The sequence below is a fragment of the Stenella coeruleoalba genome (assembly GCF_951394435.1).
Source record: "Stenella coeruleoalba genome assembly, chromosome: 11".
NCBI lineage: Eukaryota > Metazoa > Chordata > Mammalia > Artiodactyla > Delphinidae > Stenella > Stenella coeruleoalba.
The window spans coordinates 69,439,483-69,456,841 of record NC_137157.1 but is presented as its reverse complement, the minus strand read 5'-3'; the positions used below and the strand labels follow the sequence as shown (position 1 = coordinate 69,456,841).

General features: G+C 45.2%; 1 protein-coding gene across 5 annotated transcripts in view; it reads right to left on the bottom strand.

The window, feature by feature from the left end:
• Nucleotides 1–17,359, bottom strand: part of PRICKLE1 (prickle planar cell polarity protein 1) — a 109,392-nt gene that overhangs the window by 14,365 nt on the left and 77,668 nt on the right. For 2 of the 5 annotated variants that reach the window (XM_079936099.1, XM_079936098.1), the window contains exon 1: nt 7,309–7,709. The exons of 1 other annotated variant lie outside the window; for it this stretch is intronic. The gene's annotated coding sequence lies outside the window, so the exon portion shown is untranslated. Of the gene's footprint in view, nt 1–6,042; nt 6,449–7,308; nt 7,710–8,177; nt 8,201–17,359 lie in introns of those variants that run through there. 2 more of the 5 variants (XM_079936100.1, XM_079936097.1) reach the window with 2 other exon arrangements.

Below are 17,359 nucleotides of genomic sequence, written 5' to 3'. Positions count from 1 at the left end.
CTGCCCCACCACTGGGAGGGACTGACCTTTTACACAAGACATAAGTTCACACCGGTGCACTTCATTCACGTCTGAGGAAAGGCTTTCTAAACATTGGCACATTCCTTGTACTCCTCAGTAAAAAAGGACGTGTTAATGAAAGTCAGAACATTTCTTGGATCTAGCCTTTCCCTTTTGTTTTGAAAAAAAACCACTCCCCCCCAATGGAAGGAAGAGAACTAGAGGTTAAGAATTTAATCAGTAGCTCAAAATCCCACACCAGGAGAATGGGTGCCTTCAATGCAAATGAACCTGGATCATGAAATACGCACATCTTCCCTTTGCCAAATCTGGCCAAGGAAGGAAATGTGAAGGTACCTGCTCTGCACAGACTTACTAAGATCATAAATATTAACTAGAACCTAAATCTTAAATGTCACTATATTTTAAAACAAGAGAAAACACCACAAATTAAGACAAACTGCAAATTTTCCAGGCTAGAACAAAGATGCAGATTGCCAAAGAGCTGAATTACTTTGACAGCTATATTGCCTGGTTAGCCTTCTGTGGAAACTGCACAGAAAATGACTACCCTCATCAAGGGAAATAACTTAGCACTCAGTGCCATGGTCCTGTTCTCCCAATCACCTGGACGTGCCGGCCGCGTCTCCAGCCTGCAGCTCCCACAGCCATCCCAGCCTCGGTTCAAACTGAACTGTCACTCACCACTCATCAGCGAAGCGACGAACTTCGTGATGAACTGAAGGAACATGAGTGACACAGGCGCAGCTTTCAGTGTCCTTTGTTGACACTCTGACAGCTACCTCTCACCTCCGTGCCTAGCCTGGCATGATCAGTGCTGTGACATCTGATCACCACGTCAAGCAACCCCACGAGGGCGTATCTTGCTTAAAACCGAGGAGGAAACCGAGCCTCAGAGAGATCCTCCACGGGCCAGCTGTCCAAGGGCAGTGGCCTTAGAACTGGGCTCATTGGGTGACCTTAAACCCCTGCAGCCCTGCACTGCCCCCTGGGTGGAACCTTTTCTTTGGTGAAGTAGTCACGCTGCTGCACTGCAGACATGCACAATGACACAGCCGGACAGGGTGGGGGGGGGGCAGTCCACTTCACCCAGAGGGGGCATTTTAAGGAGGACATACAGTCAAAAAGGATTATAAAAATTCAATGGCCTCATGAGCTGTTGCTTCAGCATTCTTAAATTTGGAGAAAGCCTCTCGTTTTCCTTTATATCAGAGGATAATTACTTAAAATGAAAAAACATTACATTTACTAACAAGTTCTAAGAGCTGGCCAAAAAATAAACATTAAAAATATATATATAGGGCCTTCCGTGGTGGTCCAGTGGACAAGGCTCTGTGCTCCCAATGCAGGGGGCCCAGGTTCGATCCCTGGTCCGGGAACTAGATCCCACATGCAAGCCACAACTAAGAGTTCGCATGCCACCACCAAGACCCAGCACAACCAAAGAAAGAAAGAAAGAAAGATTAAAAAATAGTAAGTTACTTCGCGTGACCCCCACGTGCCAGGCAGTGGTATACATGCTGCATTACCACCAGGTATTTTTTCTCTACCTGATAGCGTAACAACCTGAAGTTGGATTTTTCTTTTAGAAATTACCCGTCTTGTCAGCAGGTCCAGAAAGCATACTGTTAAGTATCTCGCCATCTCAGACTTCGTCATATGGAAGCAGCATGGTTCTTGCACATGCAAGAATGTATAAAATAACTGACAAAAATGTGATCTCACAAATATACCTTATGTAGACATTTACATTACTACATGGTATTTGCTTTGCGGCACGAGAGAAAGAGGGAAGCCTGGCCATTACTTGTGCTCTCTGGGTGATGACGAAGGGTCTTCCGAATGCCATCCACACGTGGTTGTGTTTGCTTTGCCAAAATACTACCTTTTAGGCCAAACGTGAAACCACGCCTGAATTAGATCTAACAGGAAAATTCCGTTCATTCTCTTTCCAGGTGCTGTCTCTTAAGGTTGACCTGTGAAACAGGGCCCACAAATCAGGTTTGCAAGTAAGCTGAATGATAACGGAAACAGGACTATTCTGCTGCGGGCTTTGATATGGAGGGCAAGAGCTCTTCGAGATTTCTTTTTAGCAGAACCACACTTAACGTGGACAAGAGTGGCCCCGTCCTGTGACTCGGCCTTTAGTCATTTTGTATGTTATTCACTACTTTTGTACATTTTTATTCTGATGTAATTTCAAACTTCAGAGAAGTTGTAAGAAGAGTAAGGAACTCCTAGACAGCCTTTCACCCAGACTCACCAGCTGTTTGCATCTTCCTTCCTTTGCCATGTCACCCCCACCTCGTCCTCCTCAGCCTCACCAGCACACCCACACACTTCTGTGGGAACCATCTGGAAGTATTTTTCACATTCTCTTGCCTAACCCCAATTAAATTAAACATGTTCTCTTAAAAAAAAGTTTATTTAAAAACAAATAAAACTATGTGCGGGCTTCCCTGGTGGCACAGTGGTTGGGAGTCCGCCTGCCGATGCAGGGGACACGGGTTCGTGCCCCGGTCCGGGAAGATCCCACATGCCGCGGAGCAGCTGGGCCCGTGAGCCATGGCCACTGAGCCTGCGCGTCCGGAGCCTGTGCTCCGCAACGGGAGAGGCCACAGCAGTGAGAGGCCCACATACCGCAAAAAAAAAACAAAAAAAACACAAAAAAACAACAAAAAGACTATGTGCAAGGTACCGTGTTATATGTTAGAGATAAATAGAATAAAAAAGCCAAAACAGCTCAGGCCGCCAGTATTCCGTGCTTACTCTGAGGCAGGTTTATTGTCCTGGTCTTGAAATGCTGCCATAAACTGAATGAACTCAATCACAAGTGAATGACAATCATGCATTAACCAATTCTGTGTTAGGTTTGTTAAGGAAATGAACCAGTAGGGATTCCACCGCTCCAATGTCTTTATGATTCTGGATGTAAATAAGTCTGATAAGGCAGGGAAAAGAAGTGAAACGGTTTGAGTCTGACCATGAAGGAAATGTGTAGGGGAAGCAACATCTTTAAAGCTAAAACCACTGTCAAAGAGGCCTGAGGCTGGGTAAGGAGAGATGACATACTTTTTCCCAGAAACACGAGGATTCGGGGTTGCTCCCCAAAAGCCATGCAACGAAGTTGAAGAGTTCCATTTCCCCCCCTTGTCCTTTATTTCCCTTCTTCCTTCAAAATAGTTAAAAAAAAAAAAAAAAGTTAAATAGCTACTTCTCACCATTTAAAAAGACTCAGAGACAAACAGCCGGCAGATGTATGACTTCTCAATCATCATATACTTGTCAAGAGAACACCTGACCCAAGGGACAGAAGCAGTGCTGAGGGAAGGCAACCTGTTGCCCCGGGCATTCGGTAAGCTCAGCCCTGAAGTCCTCAGACCTTTGACAAGTCACCAAACATTGTGGGACCTGGTTCTTTAAAACAGCAACTATTTTCCTTCCAAAGATGGCCTAAGGATGTGAAAGTTTTAAAGAAGAAAATAATTATATGAATATAAAGAATTAGAGTTACCACTGACATGTCAATCGCCACTGTTACTTCCACTGATTACACACATCTTGAAGCTGACCAGAATAAGAACACTTTAGTAACAAAGACCGAATGTTGACAGGGGAGTTTCATCTTCTTTGTGAGTTCGGGACACTCTAGACTCCTGAAGGGCAAACAATTTTGATACACTATTGGTCACTACTAGCCCTCAGAGTGAGCTTCTAACCAGTCCCTACATAAAATCTCTGACACAGACATATACACACACACCCCATGTCTGCGGAGCATGGCAGGGTCTTTCCAGGTGTCTTTGGCAAAGCAAAAATTGGGAGCACCCAGTATATGACTGGCTGTGAGATGGCACTTGTTCCCCAAATTCACTCATTTAAGGAGGGGTTCCTTGTGAGATTTACTTTCCAGATTCATTTACTTCACTCACGCATTCATCCTTATATTTAAAGACCATTACTGAGTCATTCTGGGAAACATCAAAAATCAAGGAAACTGACATTTATTCCATTAAAAGCTAGAACTTAAAAAACAAAAAATGTACCCACTGTGATAGGAATGTTTCCAAATTCCATTTGGAATTTCCTTGCTTTCTCTAATGGTGGTATGTGTGTAAGTTACATGTGATTTAGCCTTTGGCTGATCGTTTGTTTTCATTTTGAGTAGAAAATGAATAATATAAAGAACACTGGCTTCAGGATTCCAGCAAATGGAGTTCTAAGTCAGCCATCCAGTTGGGAGGAGCTGAGGGCTCTCTCACAACGCTGAGGTGATGTCCAGAACTGCATGGCTTCAGACACGTGCCTTTAATTTGTTGCTTTCGGTATTCTATAAATTAGGCGAATACAGTTTGAAAAGTTGTCCAAAAGTATACAGAATAATTATGCTGTGGACAAGGGCTTAAGCATTCCTCCCATAAGCACAGTAATCACTGGTTAAGGAAGATAACATACAGTATGTGAAGGTGTTATTCAAACTAAAAAACTGCCTTATTATTTTGCTATGCTGTTTTGGCCATTTGGAGATCATTTATTTTCTACTGGGCTGTATGCTGCATCCAGGATAGTTAAGGATTATTATTTTGATTGATCTTGACATATACATAAATGAGCCTTTACTATTTTCCTTAAAAAGCTTAACAGGTCAACACAGTATATGAAGGTCCAGAGGCAGTAAAGAGTTGACATTTTGCTGGAAGACACGTTCTTCCAAAGAAGCAACAATAGATGACCATGGTCATCTATGCACTGAGTAACATTTTCAAGAATTACACATCTCAAGCAGAAGACTTTGGGTTTAACCCTAATGAGAAAGAACAAAATGCATATGAGTAGGAGGGTGCCACTCCTGGTCTTAAAATTAAAAGAGAAAAGGAACCTGGAAGGGGCCTATTAGCCCACTGCCATCAAGAGAGCCTAAACATGGTGGCTTGGGAAGAGAAAGTAAAAGGAGCCGATAAGAAAGGGGGAAACTGGGTCAAACAGAGTTCTGAGTCCTAGGTGGCTGAAAGATGATGCACCAATATGGAAATACTATATAGGCGAGTCAGAAGGGGACTTAGGATTTGAGAGCATTGAGGAGAATGAGTTCAATCAGATTCAGATTGAGGTTATACCTGTACATCAGTTCTGGTATGGTTCCTATTATTCATCATTTTCTTGGACCAAGTTACCAAATCAAATTAAAATCATGCAAATAGAAAACAATAATTTTCAGCGCCTGCCATTGAATAATGAAGTCTAAGGTCATACCCCTAATTACAAATACTTTTCCCAATGAAATTCCACTGTAGTTCCTATGAGAAGACTACCATAGCATTATAGAATCCCTAGGAAAAAGTATTTCTTGTGTGAACACGCCCAGGGAAGTTAGAAGTCCTTTGATCACCAAAAACCAGAACAGATACTGATTTGTGAAGTCAGTTGGGCTAACATTCCCTAAGTGTCCCCTGCTGCTAAGTGCCATCCTGTGGGCCACAAGCTGCTTAACAACTTCTTTGTTAAACTGCTTGTTAACAAGGCCTTTGTACATAGAAGATGCAGATCACACACACCCATTCAAGAGCTACTCTAATTCAGCCGGGCTAAATATTCAGGTGAGTTAAATTTAGCTACAGACTAATTTGGTAGTACAGAACCTCCCAACACTTCCATCCTTTTCAACACACACACACACAATGTATGCATGCATGTATGTATGCATGTATGTGTGTGTGTATATATATATCCTAGTTTTATGATGTCCTTAGCTTAAAACTTTAAAAAAGTCAGAGACCTGCAAAAGCCATAGCTCTTAAAACTATTACAATCAAGATTTGAATTCTAGTAAATGACACTAAACTGTAATCTCTTTAAAGTTTTCACACAAACAGCACTCAAGCCTACTGTCTGCTAGGCCAACAGAGGCCAACCCAATTTGACTTATACTGAAATGAAATGATAACTGTAAAATAAAAACAGAATGAAGGTATCCAAAGATATTGCTTACGGAAACATTCCTTGGCTAAAAGGACTTCATACCAGCAATTAGTGGCATTAGGCCATGTGCCCTTTGACCTTTTCTGTATTTTCCAGGTAAACCTCCATCCAACTTGTACATTTTCCGACAGCTGAGTGGCCCGTCAGGCACCATACCATTGCCAAGAAGCGATCCATTTTTCCAAGAGGAAATGTGGAACTCTGCAGGGTTTCAAAGCATTCTTATTTCATGCACAAATACATTCCACGACAGAAAGACAGCCTGCTTAAACAAAAGGAGGAAACATTATGACAAAGCATGGTCCCTTGCTAGAGCGGCGCTTTGGGGGTCAGGTTATTTGGCTGTAAACCGGTCTGTAAAGATAAAACCCGAAACGCTGGCTACGGTGTAAGACGGGCCACGCGAGGCACTGTTCTAATGAATTCACTATTTTCCATAATGGGGGGACGCAGATACTTTCTCAAAATCGTGTTCAAGTCTCCTATTGATTTTTTGAATTTCCATTTTCAACGGCGGCCCAAGGAAACGGCAGCCAGACTTGACTCCAATGTACACACAGACTCGGGTTTCACCCCGTCACCTGTTGGCTCTCGAACAACACTCTTCTTTGTGAAACTTACAGCCCTCATTTGAAACAAGTTTCCAGAGAAAACACTTCAAGAAAGTGTTTGAGAAGTCACGAGACTCGAGTTGTAAAAACAAATTCCACACATAGCCTGACTTAGCTGACACAGATTAACGTGAAAACCCGGGCTTTTTAAAAAGGCCGCGGGAGGGGAGTCGGAGGAAAGGATGCCACCGTCCTTCGGGAAAACCCTGCGGGCTAATTCGAGATGGGCCGCGGGTGATGGGCCGCCGGGCTCCGCCGGGCCCTCCGCGCCCGCCTCGGGAAGACGCTCGGAGCGGGAGCCCGCGCCCCCGCGCCCCGCAAACCCACCCTCTGCGCCGCGCTGGCTGCTCGGGCCGCTAGGGGGCGCCCGGGCCGCGGGTCCCACTCGGCCCCCGGCTCCTCCGCCTCCGCGGCCTCCCGCACCCAGAAGCCGAGCTCCAGACCCAGCGGCGGGGAGAGAAGCTCTCCTCGGCACCGGCGCGAGGCCCGCGAGGGCAGCCTCCCGACCCCCTCGCCACCTCCAGAGAGGGCCCCGCGCCGCCCTCGTCGCAGCGTCATCTCCCAGGGACCGCACTCGCCCCGCGGATCCCCGCGTCTATCCCCAGCTTCGGACGCGAAGCCCTCCCCGCAGTCTCAGCGTTCAGCCGCTGCCGCCCGGCTGCCATAGAGCCCCGGGACCCAGACGGCGGCTCCCCACCTGCGGCCGCTCGACCGAACGCGGCCTGCAGCCCCTCCGCGGAGCCCTCGGCGCGCACTCGCCGCCCCCCGCTCTGCGACCGGCCAAGGCTGGCGGCCAGGCGCGGGTGGCTCCCGGAGGAAAACAGGGCTGGGTGCTCTGCGGGTCACCCGCGCCCACCCATTTCCGGAGGAGACCCCAACAGGGCGGGGACCGAGGGGCGGGGGCAGCAAGCGCGGGGGCCCCGTCGCGGCGCAATGCTGGCCCCACCCGGCGGGCGAGGGGTCGCCACCGCCCGCCGTGACGCGCTCACCGTCGGCCGGTCCTCCGCGAGCCCCCGTTCGGTGCAACGCGGAGATCCTCACCCGCGGCCGCCAGCTAACCTGCCGTGGGGGAACCGGCAAGAGGTGCCCCAGTTCCCCAGAGACCCTCTGTCCCCGACGGCGTCGCCGACTCTGCTTCCCCCGTATTTGAGTTGCCTACCCCAGGCCACAGCGTCCCCCACGCCCCAGCCCCGCGCCTCTACAAGATCCTTCACCGCGGAAAGAAAAAACCCGTCTCCCCTCTAGCCCCGGGAGCCGGCCCTGGGCCGGCAATCTTCAGAAGTAACCAGAGCCCGCATTAAAGAAAAGTAACCATTTCGCTTCCTGCCGGTCCTACCCTCCTCGGAGCGCTGCGGGCCGGCAGCCCGGCTTGTGATCCACGCCCTGCTCCGCACCCGGCTCCAGTCCGCAGGAGGCGCCTGCCCGGCCTGATCTCGCTGCCACCCGCTTTCCAGGAACTGTCACTGCAAACCCTGCCCCTGGCAGGTCTCCACGAGGTCCCAAGCACACGCTACTCCTCGAAAAGTTACCCCCCCACTTGGCCAGCCTCGTAGCTCGAGCACCTACCTCGGTCAGCCCGCTCCGTTCCCGGGAGCCCTAGTGAGTGGAGCAGCTGACATGCAAATACCCCAGGACGCTTATGTAAACTTCCCCCTCCCGCAGGTGCACGCGCGGGCCACAAAACGCTGGGAGCATATGCAAGGCCACCTCTTAAAGAAATCATCTCCACTCTGCCCATAACAATGATGTCAGCAAATGGCACGTTTAACCAAGTTCTCACTTGGAAGGGGTCATTAACATATGAATTCTCCTCTTAGGACTTTCCTCGCATTTCGGAGAGATTCCTACTGCTTAGCGCAGGAGATTTATTTTTATCAGTAAATAACAGCAAAAGAAAAGGAACCAGGTCGCGGGATGCACTCAGTCAAGCACATGAATAAGAGTTTTTATAAATAGGTTAAGTGAGTATCATTATTCAAACACAAGAACTATGCTCATACTCAAGGCTAATCTTGTTTCTGAGCTACTTATAGGTACACTAAGAGAAAGCGAAGCTTGACATTAGTTGTCTACAGAAAACAAAGAGAAGCAAAAACAGGACCTCAAAGCAAGCCCAGAAAGAAACGATAGATTAATAACGCACAGCAGAGGACTGAGTCTTCAGAACTACAAATTTTAATTTCTACAATAGCCTCCTTATCACAAGGTGAAAAAATGCCAAAGGAAGGGAGAGAAAAACATGCAATATTTAAGAGCTCTATCAGTTTATAAAATGCACATAAATGAAAACAACTTAAAATGGTCACCAGTTCCTTGGGTATCCTATCTCTTTTTCAGGCTATATATATTTAAAAAAATCCTTAAACCATCAGGATTCCTTGGCAGTGATTTGCAACATATATGTTTCTACAGTATACAACTGAACAATAGCCCATTGTAACTGACTTAAAAATACACAAATAAGTTGCCATAAATAGAGCAGTCAAGTAAATAATTCTGTGGCCAATTTCTGTTATCTCCGCTGCAAGGCAAGGCAGCTGAGAAGCCGCTTTTTTTTTTAAACTTACTTTTTTAAAGTGGCAGAGACAAGAAAAAAAAAAAAAGGTTGCACCTCGGCTGGTAGACTAGCTTGGAAACACTGATTTAGACAACAGGATTTGTAATTTAAATAGACTCTCTGTTGGCAAATCTAGACTCCAGTTTTGAATACAGTTCCCAAACAGTTCTCATATAGAACTCCTCTAGCCTTCAGGTCCTGTGGGGATTTGTGAGAGGGTGGTGGTGGACCTCACAGGTGACCACTTTCCTCTGTGGGGCTGTGAAATTAACCATGAATACCTAGGCCAGATTTCCTTTTTCCTATTTCCTTCCCTTTGGGCTTTCTCAGGGAAGTCATCAACTGACAGTGTACAGTCCATTACTGATTTAAATCCAACCCTGAACTATCGTGTCATTATAATAAAGGGAGTATCAGCACACCAATGCTTCAAGCCTGGTGGATGGATCCTTTTTGAAAGCTTTTAACGGAGAACTACACATTAGCCAAGGCCCCAGAACCCTCCCAACTATAAGCCATAGCAACACTTAGGAGTATTAAATGTCAGCCATTGTAAGTATGCTTCCTCTCATGCAGTTACTTGTAAATACTGTTTGTTACATTTTCAACCAGTACTGTCAGCTTTATTGCCTATTGTAAGTGTTTTCAGTGATGAAGCAGTTTGGAGACAGTTAAGAGCTTCCCACTAAAGTTTCAATCTGAATGCAGCAGACCTTCGTCTGGTCTGAAAGGCACTGTTATTGTCAAGGGTGAACTTATTCAGGATGCGGAGCAAGACCCCCAACCAGCATCCTTTTGTTTCAGCCAGGAGGAATATTCACTGCTTGCAGATCACACTTGCGAGGAGGTTGAGAAAGGAAGCCCAGAAATTCACAGGACTCGGTTCCCTCTTGCGATCCTGGTCTCTGCTCTGCTCTCACTCAGAGAGGCCTTTTCCAACTACCCATCCCAAATATCACCCCCCCCTTTTTATTTGTGCTATTGTCTTCACAGCACTTTGCTTGACATTATAGGTCTATTTGTTCATGTTTGCTTTCTTCTCCCCTAGAAGGTAGGGACTTTGGGGATTCGTCACTATATTCTCAGCACTGAGATTCATGGCTGGCACTTAGCAGACAAGTTCAGTAAACACGAGTTAAATGAAGGAATGATTTTTGGACATTCCTCTCAGGCCCTCACAGCCATACCATACCTGAACAAGGAATGTTTCTAACCTAAAAGCCAGACTGAACTCCAGTGTCCTAATGGAGGAGACTAAGATAGAAAGACAGAAAAATGCCAAGGGCAGAGAAATAAAGAAGGGAGCATTTTGGTTGTCAAATGCCAGTCACCTTTATTGGGTCTGGAAGAAAGAGGTAAACATACAAAATATAAAGCACACCTGGGCTCTATTCCTTGGTTCTCCTATGATTTGTATATAGAGACCTTGAGGTCTTTTCTGCTCCTTCTGTTTTTTCATTTGTAAAACAGACCTGCTTTCTAGCTTTAAGAGTAAGAGTTGCTCTTGGTCTCAGACATTTGGAAGGATTTGTAGCTAAAAGCCAGTCATCTAGGAAGAGTATATTTAAATGACTGGATGTCTAAGTTTCTGAATAGAAAAGAGAAATCAAGGGCTCTAAAATTCATCAAATGATATTTCACTCACTAAATTGAAGGGGCAGTCGGCATAAGTAATGTTAAGTAGGGTGACAGTTTTAGTTTTCAGGACAGCAGTTGGGTAGTTCTGACTATATAGAGATAGGTAACTAAAAGAATCACAACACCTGTAGGATGCAATTTCTAATGAAAATAAAATAGCTTAAAAAATGAATCATAGAGGACTTCCCTGGCGGTCCAGCGGTTAAGACTCCGTGCTTCCCATGCAGGGGGCGCGGGTTCCATCCCTGGTCAGGGAACTCAGATCCCACATGCCGTTCGGTGCGGCCCAAAACAAAAAACAAATCACAGAATCAGGCAATGTTAGAGTTGACAACAACCTGTAGGACCCTACATCTTGTCCAGAAAAAGAAACCGAGATCCAGAAAAACAATCTTAATCATAATTCTTCATGTTTGTCACCAAATTTGTTACCACTAAAAGTTTACGAAAAATGTTTTACTTTCTTGTTAATTTTAAACATTTGTGTCGTATTTCCGATGGGGCGGTATATCCTGCTGGGTCACTGAACATATGCAAATTCTAGCATTAGCTAAGTCCGTAGCAGCCCCAGGGAAGGGCCCAAAGGAAGATATCAGCTCTTCTCAGAGTTAACAGGCTGGATGGTGTTTTATAATAGGTTGCAGTTTCTCTAGGTCTCAAATTACTTTCTTTCCCCCTTTGATTACATTTAAAGCAATGTGATTAGAGAGCAATGGTTCTTTAACATTTTCTACACCCAATCCCTCTTCAGATTTACTACTCCAGTCCTCCCAGCCATCCGTCCCCTCCCCCAACTCCTACCTCCTTTGTGAGTGAGGAAAATCCTCCCTGCAAAGTACCCAGATGCACTGGGTTTGGAGTTGGGAGACTTAAAAGTCTATTCTCCGTCAATTAGTAGGCTCTGTGACATTGGGATAAATCATTTATCTAAGGTATTAGTTTTTTTCATTTCTAAAAATGCTAGTGTTTGGGCTAGGTCGGTGGGTAGAACTTCTGAGAAGGGAACGCAACCAATTTTTCAACTAAAATAGCAATCTTTTTTTTTTTTTTTTTTTTGCGGTACGCGGGCCTCTCACTGTTGTGGCCTCACCCGTTGCGGAGCACAGGCTCCGGACGCGCAGGCTCAGCGGCCATGGCTCACGGGCCCAGCCGCTCCGCAGCATGTGGGATCCTCCCGGACCGGGTCACGAACCCGTGTCCCCTGCATCGGCAGGCGGACTCTCAACCACTGCGCCACCAGGGAATCCCGGCATCTTTTTAAAAAAATAAATTTATTTATTCATTTATGCATTTTTGGCCGCGTGGGTCTTCGTTACTGCGCGTGGGCTTTCTCTAGCTGCGGCGAGCGGGGGCTACTCTTCGTTGCAGTGTACAGGCTTCTCACTGCGGTGGCTTCTCTTGTTGCAGAGCACGGGCTCTAGGCGCAGGGGCTTCGGTAGTTGTGACTCACAGGCTCAGTAGTTGTGGCACATAGGTTTAGTTGCTCTGTGGCATGTAGGATCTTCCTGGACCAGGGCTCGAACTCGCGTCCCCTGCATTGGCAGGCGGATTCTCAACCACTGTGTCACCAGGGAAGCCCCTAAAATAGGAATCTTAATACAGAAACTGATGAACGTAAAACTGCTCTGTTGAAGCTCTGGGTTGGTTTCTTCCCAAACCCCTCCCACAACTACCTCCCCAAACCTACTCTTCCAACGAGGACCTCAGGCTCCTTCATCTCAGACTAGATGCTCCCAGAGGCTCCGCCAGTTCAAATACTTTTTGAGTCTCTTAAATTTTTTTTTTTTTTTTTTTTTTTTTTGCAGTACGCGGGCCTCTCACTGTTGTGGCCTCTCCCGTTGCGGAGCACAGGCTCCGGACGCGCAGGCTCAGCGGCCATGGCTCACGGACCCAGCCGCTCCGCGGCATGTGGGATCTTCCCAGACCGGGACACGAACCAGCGACCCCTGCATCGGCAGGCGGACTCTCAACCACTGCGCCACCAGGGAAGCCCAGTCTCTTAAAATTTGATAGCTCGTTGTGACACTAATACCAGGCAGGTGTCTTGAGTCTACAGCCCAGGCTGGGTGGGAGAATATGGGGTCAGGTCCTTTGATTTGACTCTCGCTCAGGGTTATGACTTCTAATAGAAAATGGCAACCGTCTTTGCCCAACCCACTCCTCACTTTCAACTGCTCTGAAATAGCCCTTCCCCACCCCAGGAAACGTTTCTTTCCGTGGACAGATAATTAAACCAGGATTCAAGCACATTTCCTTAAGTTCTTCAACTTTCTCTACTCCTGTAGACCTGTGGTTTAATACAAACATACTTAAGATTTCATTGCTGAAAAACTGCCAAAATATTAAGAAATAAAGAATAAATCTTCCAGTAAATATTGAGAGATCTATACATGAAAAGAGATCCAAGACAATATTAAGATGCAAATCCCAATATATAGTATGATCACATTGTTGTAACTAATAATATATGGACTAGTGTGTGCATAGCAAAACTAGTTAGAGGAATATAAATACCAAACCATTCATATGATTTCTAGGGAAAGGCAGATGATGGGAAACTATCGCTTTTGAGTTTACAGTTGACCCTTGAACAACGTGGGGATTAATCCATGGATAATTCCCTATCCTCAGTTCCTCTGCATCCAAAGACAACCAACCACAGGCAGTGCAGTACTGTGCAGTGCGGTATTTACTACTGAAAAACATTCAAGTGTAAGTGGACCTGTGCAGTTTCAAACCCGTGTTGTTCAAGCATCCACTGTATATTTGTAAAATAAATGTACTTTTATATGTATCTTCACGTTACTTATAAACTTTTTCTTTTTATAATGATCATATAAAAATTTTGTAAATGGTTTAAGAAACATTAGAGAAAATATTCTACAATATGAATATAAGGAAGAAAAGCTCAGAAGCAGAAAGTGACTTTCTTAAGTTATTAGCTGATATAGGAAGAAGTATGAATACATAATTCCTCACTGTGCTATCTTCCGCTCAGTCACAAACTTCAAGGGTGAAATCTCTGCTGCATTATTTATAATACTTTGGGAAGGGCGTGTCACCAGTCCCACATTTCCATGGAGCCAGACATATTGGAACAGGAGCTGCCCCAGCTTATGCCTCATGAATCCATCCATTGATTCACCGATAGATTCTTTGGTTGAATCAAAAGATATTTGTTGAACGGCAGCACTATTGGACCTAGACCTTCCCCTTAACTTAAGGACTTCGTATTTAAATTTCATATTCTATTTATATCTTGATAAAATAGAGGCATAGAAAAATACACAAGATGAGCGGGGAAAATAAACAACTGGTCTAATTTTCCAAAATACATAACAAACCATGATATGTTGTGATTATACAGTTGAGGTGTGGTTAAAATTCTAATACAGGAACAAGAGGAAATGTTGATCAATCAATTCTGGTTGGAAGGTGAGAATCCAGGAAGGTGAGGTGACATCTGAGCTGGGCCTGTAAGGATTTGAATAGTTAATCAGGGTAACGAGTGGAGTTGGGTATAGGAAACAGGGCCCAGGTTGAGCCAGTCAAAGGTGCACCAGGCTCTAAATGGCTGTGTGCCAGGACTGCCGGGACCGCTCAGCTATTCCAAGGGCTACAGGGAGCCACAGAAGCTTAAAGAAAATGACATGACTGTATCTATGCCCTCGTTAGAAAGAGGGCAGAGAGAACAGTGCAGGGAAACCAGATGGGAAGAGCCTAGAAGCCGCTCCAGCAGTCAAGAGCAGAAAACACAAAACAGTGCGTCTGAGGGCGTGATTTCTGAGGGTGTGATTTCTGAGGGCAGACAGACTGGACTGTGGTGGCCCAGTGTGTATGATGAGGACTGAGGGGTGGCCGATGGGGGCTGACATTCTGAAGGAGTCAGTGTTCCCTTAGTTTACTGGAAAGACAACCAATGCTTTAGCCCTGATATAAACTCCAGCTTAAAACCGCGGATATATTTCACTGCCCATGGGAGACAAACTCAAGGTAACCTGAAGTATTTACATTTCTGCTCAAACTTTATCTTCCTGTTGGAATCCACCCTTAAAATATAGCATTGGCGGGCTTCCCTGGTGGCGCAGTGGTTGGGAGTCCGCTTGCCGATGCAGGGGACACAGGTTCGTGCCCCGGTCCGGGAAGATCCCACATGCCGCGCAGCGGCTGGGCCCGTGAGCCATGGCTGCTGAGCCTGCGCGTCCAGAGCCTGTGCTCCGCAACGGGAGAGGCCACAACAGTGAGAGGCCCGCGTACCGCAAAAAAAAAAAAAAAAATATATATATATATATATATATATATAAAACATTGGCATCCTCCAGTGTTAAAGAGCTCAGGGTCCATCACTATGAAGGAAACAGGCCCATGACTTTCAGGTTGAAAGATAATCTATGCAGAAGAACTACCCAACCAACGCAGATGCAGAGATGAATCGAAAGTGGAAACTTACTGTGTTATGTGGGGTCTACACCTAGCAGTTAGTGTTTTGTACAAAACATCTACATAATAAATATTGCTTTGTCTTAAATTTTAAAGTTATAGAATATTTGCTGCTTTTCTTCATGAACTACATGATCAAAGCTATTTCACTCACCTGTGTATTTCCTTATGCTATTTAAACTCTCCCCTACCTAAGATGGTTGATTCTCCACAATGAAAAATCTGGGCCAATCAAGGCAGGCCAGCTTTTAACAGTTACCGTGTACAATAAATAATCAAGGCGTTCTTACAGGGACTTCCCTGGTGGCGCAGTGGTTAAGAATCTGCCTGTCAATGCAGGGGACACAGGTTTGAGCCCTGGTCTGGGAAGATCCCACATGCCTTGGAGCAACTATGCCCGGGTGCTACAACTACAGTGCCTGCACTCTAGAGCCCGCAAGCCACAACTAGTGAGCCCGCGAGTCACAACTACTGAAGCCTGCGTGCCTAGAGCCCGTGCTCTGCAACAAAAGAAGCCACCGCAATGAGAAGCCCGCGCACCGCAACGAAAGTAGCCCCCGCTCGCTGCAACCAGAGAAAGCCCGCGCGCAGCAACGAAGACCCAACGCAGCCAAAAATAAAAAAAAAAATTTTTTTAAGTCTGTGGCTTACAAAAAAAAAAAAGCTTTCGTACAGAGGTGTCAGCAAAGAATTATTTCAAGCAGCCTCTTGCCAAATGAAAAGGGTCAGCCAAGCTTTCCATAACATTTCTTTATCTTATCTAAGATCCCAAGTCCCTTTCTGCAACTTAAACAAGGTGACTTTGTAGTGGGGACTGGTTTACAAGCTTTAATTAGATTGTGCCAGGGCCAGGAGTTAGAATTCAAATTGTTCTATTGGATTGACTCACATAGTTCTAGATAAGTAACTGTCTTTTTTTTTTGAAATTTTTTTTTTTTAAACAGCAGGTTCTTACTAGTCATCCATTTTATACCCATCAGTATATACATGTCAATCTCAATCTCCCCATTCATACCACCACCACCACCTCCCCCCACCCCCTGCTTTCCCTTCTTTGTGTCCATACGATTGTTCTCTACATCTGTGTCTCTATTTCTGTCCTGCAAACAGGTTCATCTGTACCATTTTTCTCGGTTCCATATATATGCGTTAATATGCGATATGTTTTTCTCTTTCTGACTTACTTCACTCTGTATGACAGTCTCTAGATCCATCCACGTCTCTACAAATGACCCAGTTTCGTTCCTTTTTATGGCTGAGTAATATTCCATTGTATATGTGTACCACTTCTTCTTTATCCATTTGTCTGTCAATGGGCATTTAGGTTGCTTCCATGTCCTGGCTATTGTAAATAGTGCTGCAATGAATACTGGGGTGTATGAGTCTTTTTGAATTATGGTTTTCTCTGGGTATATGCACAGTAGTGGGACTGCTGGGTCATATGGTAGTTCTATTTTTAGTTTTCTAAGGAAACTCCATACTGTTCTCCATAGTGTCTGTATCAATTTACATTCCCACCAACAGTGCAAGAGGGTTCCCTTTTCTCCACACCCTCTCTAGCATGTTTTGTTTGTAGATTTTTTGATGATGCCAATTCTAACTGGTGTGAGGTCATACAGCAGCAATTTTGATTTGTATTTCTCTAATAATTAGTGATGTTTTGCAGCTTTTCATGTGCCTTTTGGCTAACTGTATGTCTTCTTTGGAGAAAGGTCTATTTAGGTCTTCTGCCCATTTTTTGCTTGGGTTGTTTGCTTTTTCAATATTGAGCTGCATGAGCTGTTTATATATTTTGGGGATTAATCCTCTGTCTGTTGACTCGTTCGCAAATATTTTCTCCCATTCTGAGGGTTGTCTTTTTTGTCTTGTTTATAGTTTCCTTTGCTGTGCAAAAGCTTTTAAGTTTCATTAGGTCCCATTTATTTATTTTTGTTTTTATTCCCATTACTCTAGGAGGTGGGTCAAAAAAGATCAAGAATGTTCTTCTTATGTTTTCCTCTAAGAGTTTTATAGTGTCTGGTCTTACATATAGGTCTTTAATCCATTTTGAGTTTTTTTTTGTGTATGGTGTTAGGGACTGTTCTAATTACATTCTTTTACATGTAGCTATATA